Source organism: Dendroctonus ponderosae, unplaced genomic scaffold (assembly GCF_020466585.1).
Source record: "Dendroctonus ponderosae isolate FM_Combo_2020 unplaced genomic scaffold, Dpon_F_20191213v2 Dpon_F_20191213_1, whole genome shotgun sequence".
Classification (NCBI taxonomy): domain Eukaryota; kingdom Metazoa; phylum Arthropoda; class Insecta; order Coleoptera; family Curculionidae; genus Dendroctonus; species Dendroctonus ponderosae.
The window spans coordinates 27,830,185-27,836,250 of NW_026017110.1; the positions used below are offsets into that span (position 1 = coordinate 27,830,185).

Below are 6,066 nucleotides of genomic sequence, written 5' to 3' on the forward strand. Positions count from 1 at the left end.
ACAAACGAAGTTGCAGATTGGGACAAACAGAAAAATCAGCAGTAGCGGAGCACGCACTGCTAGACAGACACCAAATACGCTTCGACGAAGTGGACATTCTGCACCAATCTGAAAGATACTACGCGAGACTCACCAGAGAGGCCATTGACATATTTAAACACCAAAACAACTTTAACAGAAAAGAAGAAATTACGGCACTCAATCAAGATTGGAAGCGCGTTTTGCGCCAAACAGCGTGTGAGCCGAAGCATTTGAACCCCCACCCATCCCCCACGCATGAGCACACACGGCTGGGCTGCATCAATACGACGGGGAATCCAGCAGTTGAACCAGCTTTAGTTGGAGATCACTTCGCCCACTGCCTGCCTCATCGCCTTTGATAATGTCCACCGCAGTTGTGGAGGAAACGTCAGGAAGAAATTCCCATAGACCACGGCTTCAAAGCCCGGAAAACATTCCTAAATGTAAACTACATATTGCTTTTTACATAATTTATACAAGTAGAGCGGCGTGTTTTGTTAATTTATTTGGAATTGTACGTATTTTTGAAGTTGAAGGATTATAGGATAGGTCCTAACTCTGTCGGGGCTCAAGGAGACTGGAGAAAATAAATCATTTATTACTAAACTATCTTTTGAATTTATTATATTTGTGGTTTCTGCACTATTAATTGTGTATCACTTTCTTCTAGAGAATCAGCTATTTCTGTTTTTGTCGTTGAATTAATCTGGTTAGTGTATTGTGTACATTTAAAATTTATTTTACTAACTATTTATAAGCTACATCTTAAAACCGCTCTACTCGTTCATTTGACGTTCTTCAAATGCAACGAAAAATGACAATAAAAAAAAGTGCAACAAGGAATCTTGACAAATTTGGAAATTCAGCGGTTCTTAATTTTCGAATTTCCAAATCAGACATTGTGAGTAATGAAACAAAATATGAAACTAATAGAGAAACAATGAGATAACTTAAAAAAAAATGCTTGTTGGTGTCTTAAAAAAATGTTAAAAAGAACACACTATATGTGGGTAAGCATATCTCAAACATAACCGCATTTCTGAAATTTCTATTATCAACTGTATGAAAGTAAACTGAGTGGAAAATAAATCGGCGGTTTTTAGAAGTTTGCAGAATTGATGATATCTTCCAATCATTTATTGCATTACGATAAAAAAATTAGGGCGCTTTATGTTCTGGCATATTGCCGTTAAGCTTGCGGTCATACTTATTCTAAAACAACTTTTACTAGATGCTTAAGCTTAAATGTAATCAACTATTTGTATGACTGCATCACCATCATGTAAGAGTATGCAGCTTTGATAACCTGAAAATTCGGAGTTTAAAAAACTAGGATTTTGGGAATTAAGGTACTTACAGATATAACTGAATTGTTTGACATTGGCCCAAACGGTCCAATGGAGATCACTGCAATCCGCTGACATTGCGTCAGCATCATAAGGCAATTTTTTGTATCCAAATGATGCCAATTCAGTTTGTAAAGGACATTAGCTGTAGCCTAACTCTACAACAATGCATCATACAAAATAAATGTATGTTGCGAAAAGTGGCAAAAATATGATCAATCAATAGACCGCGAACTAAATATTTTCTCCAAATTCGCGGAAATTGAAAGTTGTAACAACTGAGTGCGCTGGTGGGTGTGTGTACGTGATTAAATTGACAGTTAGAACTACCTACTTCCTTATGACAGTCAGTCCCGGAAATTTTTTCTGTTCTGCTGAATAAAGTAAAATACCCCACAAAAATAAGTGCTTGCAAATGTAGGCACTATAACTGCAAATTGTAAATTATAAAATACTTCTTATCAGAAATCAGTTTATCAGTTTTGAAATTCTTTTCCAACCAGCTTCCAATTTGGGAGAAAAATCAAATATTTTTTCATCAATCAAACAAAGAACAGAATAAGCGTCAGTTTAAAATAAATTATTTGGACAAGTCGTCACCTCCATGCCTCTGAAGAATATAAACTGTTACAAAACCGTTTTTTATATTTGGCTGATTTTTTTCTTGCTTCACTTTCAACTCAAAAACGCTCTGTTTTGTAGTTTCACTGAAAAATACTGACAATCTGGAGGTCTGGTACGCAAAAAATTACCATATTTATAGCTTTGTGGAAATTTTACAAAAACTTCTTCAGAGTCGAATTCGGGGCAAAAACAAAAATAAATTCATTCCGTTTTTTTTTTCGAAAATTATTAACGTTTTCTCAAAAACCCGAACACAAAAGTAAAAGGTTTTCATCAAAAGCGCAAAAAAACAGTTATTTTCTGACAGTCTTCTCAGCAAAAAATTACAGAATTCATTTTGCTAGAAAATTTGCCTCATTCATCGCTTCGTAGGGATTTTAGACTTTTTTTTTAACCGAAAGTAGTTAAGATTATCTTTAAAACATGACCAGAGTGCAAAAGTTTACAAAAAATCATTTGAAAAATTTTCCATCCTCATTGTTCTCAAGATTTTTAAAGTTTCTCTAAAATTTCATAATAACAAGAACTTTTTTAGTAACACCCAAGCAAACCAAGTGCATATAGTACAACGGAAAAGATTTGATCATGTCAAGTTTGGGTAGATTTTCTAAAAGTCGTCTGCTATGGAATCAGTATCCGAATTATGACATAAAAACTCACTATTGTCATTGACATTAGGATTTAGTTATTAGTTCACTTGTTGCACTTGCAACGTTGAGTTGTTTGAGCTGCACCCAGGCTGTGAAACGATATCACTACTAACCGCAGATTAAACAGATGCATTTGTTTGCGTTTTTCTATGGGAGCAACATTTCAGTCACAGTCTATATCAAAGTAAATAACAGCGTCGAAATTTTATATTAAAAAATTCATAACAATTTTTGGTGGTAATTACCAGGAAGCATAATGAAACATTCATCATGACAACACCGCAAAGGGGGGAGTACGTGATTGTGACATGATAGTAAGAGGGAAATACGATTTGTTGGACAAGTAAATACGGCAATTTCTCATGTTTTTGGTGATAATAAATGATAATCGTGATATTAATAAACTGTTACGCTTACAAGAAATGATGAAAAGTGGTTTCCTTTGCAGGAAAATCGGCCTGAATTTTCCTAACCTGTACTGCTTTGCACGATTGTAAACAGGGACCAGTGGCGTGAGTTGATTTGAATTTATAAGCTTAGAGCCATATTCGATCCCTATTGAAAAGATATCAAATGCTTAAAAAATTTGCGTTACTATTATAGCGTTTATAATTTCAATCATATAATGTAGAGATAAAGGTCAGATAATGAATGAATCTTTCATGCTTAGAATAAATCGATAATACAGATTTTTACTACGCCTATGGCTAGGAGCCAAGCCAGTTGATTTTCCGATTAATTCTACTCTTTGCTCGGTACCTACTTTATCCCTACCACGTGTTTTTCATTGATATATCGGCGCTCGATGGAATTTAATGTTGGTCCCAAACAAATCGGGATTTATGAATGACTAGGTTGGTCTATTTATTAATGTCTTTGCCACTAACCGAACTTTCAAGGGAATTGTAAAGTTTCTGTGTTTCGGTGGCTCTCTTGGCCTTCATATATATATGATGTTTGTTTAGCTTTCCACTTGGACATATTCCCTTCATGTTCGGTTCTGTATAAACCGTAAATTTACAAGGTGTTCTTCAACAAAGGGCGAGGAGAGTGGTTCCAGGAAGATAGTGGACGACAATCGATTTTCGGGTTCCAGGCACAGAGGAGCAAGTATTGGACATAATCGAATTAGGGCCTTCCACTGACACTTTCCCAAGCACCAAATAAATACCCAGAAAGGGAAACATTCCTACCACGTTTGTACGTTACACACAGCACAAGGACATACAAATGGAGCAGGGGTTAATTAACTGAATACGAGAAGTTGCGCGATAAGAGTCGATAATAAGGAAATTATACAGGCACTAGCTTGTTTGGAGTTAACCATTCAAATGTTTGGTGTTGTATGGTTTATTTAGAAACACCAATATTCAAGGTTATCAGAACAGGTTGACATTTCGAAAGTACGTTTCGTTACAGTCAACAAATCTTGTTGAATTTGCCGTTTATCCTTGTCTATTTTATCTTCACTCTGTTTAACTCCATGGATTCCGGAGTTTTAAATAATTACGAAGCAACAGGTATTTGCGCAATGTTAACTAGGTAGATTACCTTGAAAAACATTGCTGCCGTATTTCTGTTTCAGTTTTTAATAACAATTCATTTATTTTATTTTTTTTTGTGTACTTCTATAACAGCGCCAGACAACGCCTTCAGAGGAAGGAATGACGCCAATTTTGAATCACCCTGTAGTTTTTTCCAAATTTCTCAATTTTTAGTAATAATTTTTTTTGCTATTTTTTCTGTACTTCCAAAACTATGCCAGACAACAGCTCCAGAGGAATGACGCCAGTTTTGCATCACCCGGAATACACAGAAAGCAATGAGATGAACCGATTCTCAATGTAGGCTCTGAGGATCTACCTGACATTACCATACAAGAAGTAGAACCAGCATTGTCTCAAATGAAAAACGGAAAAACACAAGGGGAAGGTGGAATTACAACGGAAATCATAAAATGGCACACTACATGCATACACTTGCACTTCTTGAGGGTTTTAAAGTAGAACCATGAACGGTATGCAAGCTAAAAGGATCCTTATATGGTTTGAAGATGTCTCCGAAATGTTGGAACGAGACGTTTAATTCGTTAATGTTGAGTTGATCTTTTAAATGATCTGAAGTTTAGTATTGCTTGTATATAAAAATATCTGAAAATTGTACAATTTATGTATTGATTTATGTTGACGATTTGCTACTTGCAGGATCTGATGAAAGTCAGATTAAATATTTTAAACTGGTGTTGGAAAAGCATTTTCAAGTAAAATAATAGATATTTAGGTTTAGTTAGACATATCTTGGGTATGCTAATTGAACAACAGATTTCAGAAGGTGTAATTACAATAAATCAGACGGCATACTTAAAGAATGCTTTAGAACGATTTGATATGAATAACTATAAACCTGTTAAAACTCCAATGGAAGTTAAGTTAAACTATAACTTGCTAAAAAGAGAATTTTCTGAATTGAAAAATAAGTGCAGAGCGGCTATTGGCTCTATCATGTATGTAATGCTTCGTTCAAGGCCAGACTTGTGTCGTTCTATTGGTGTACTAAGTAGATTTCAAAGTTGTGCAAGTGAACATTTGTGGATTGCCATAAAACGTGTGCTTGGGTATATTCAAGGGACTCTTGATTTAAGATTAGTCTTTGATACTTCTTTAAATTATGCTAGTGGTATTGAAGGTTCTGCCGATGCAGATTGGGCAGCAGATAGCATAGGTCGAAGATCAACCTCAGGTTATATATTGAAATTATACGGGTGTACCATTTGTTGGTCTTCAAAGAAACAGCCATCAGTAGCTTTATCTTCTATTGAGGCAGAATATGTTCGGCTGTAAGCTAATCGAAATAAAAATACACAAAAATTCAACGAATATTTCAATTTATCATAAAATTGTTTTCTTTAAAAGAAAAATGTGAACAAAAGCAGGCAAAAAATATACAAAAATGCATGGGAAATCACTCAGAAACCCTACATGGACTTATATTTGTGCAAATAACTCGAAAACGAAAGCATATACGAAAAAATTACAAGAGATTAGAAAATTCTTAAATTGAACACCAAATTCTAGCATTTGCTCGGTCGAAGTCAGTGGCGCAACACAAAAAAGTTTGGGGCGGTAAAAAGAGGTATGCTTCTAGAAAAAAGAACGCCCTGTAGATTTTCACAACTAGTTGCTTCGGGTAAAGGGTCTAAACGTTAGCCTACGTTAAAAATTTAATCAAAATATCTCATATCTCAACTGTAGGAGTTAAAGAGAAAATACCAAATTTTTTTAAAACTTTAGCACTCTCTATCTTGTTAACCAGGTGCGTGAGAAAAATACTTAAATGGAAACTCGACTTGCTTTGAGGTTCTCTACACGACCCTTCTCTGTGTCCATAAGATTGTTAATCACCCTGTATATGTTATCTACATAAGT

General features: G+C 35.1%; 1 long non-coding RNA gene across 1 annotated transcript; it reads right to left on the reverse strand.

Moving 5' to 3' along the window:
- Positions 1-1,142: 1,142 nt before the first annotated feature.
- On the reverse strand, positions 1,143-3,184 carry LOC109536608. The gene is made up of 3 exons (XR_002171856.2): positions 3,059-3,184; positions 1,379-1,525; positions 1,143-1,327 (listed from the first exon to the last, which is right to left on the reverse strand). It is a non-coding gene; the product is annotated as an uncharacterized LOC109536608 (long non-coding RNA).
- Positions 3,185-6,066: the final 2,882 nt, after the last annotated feature.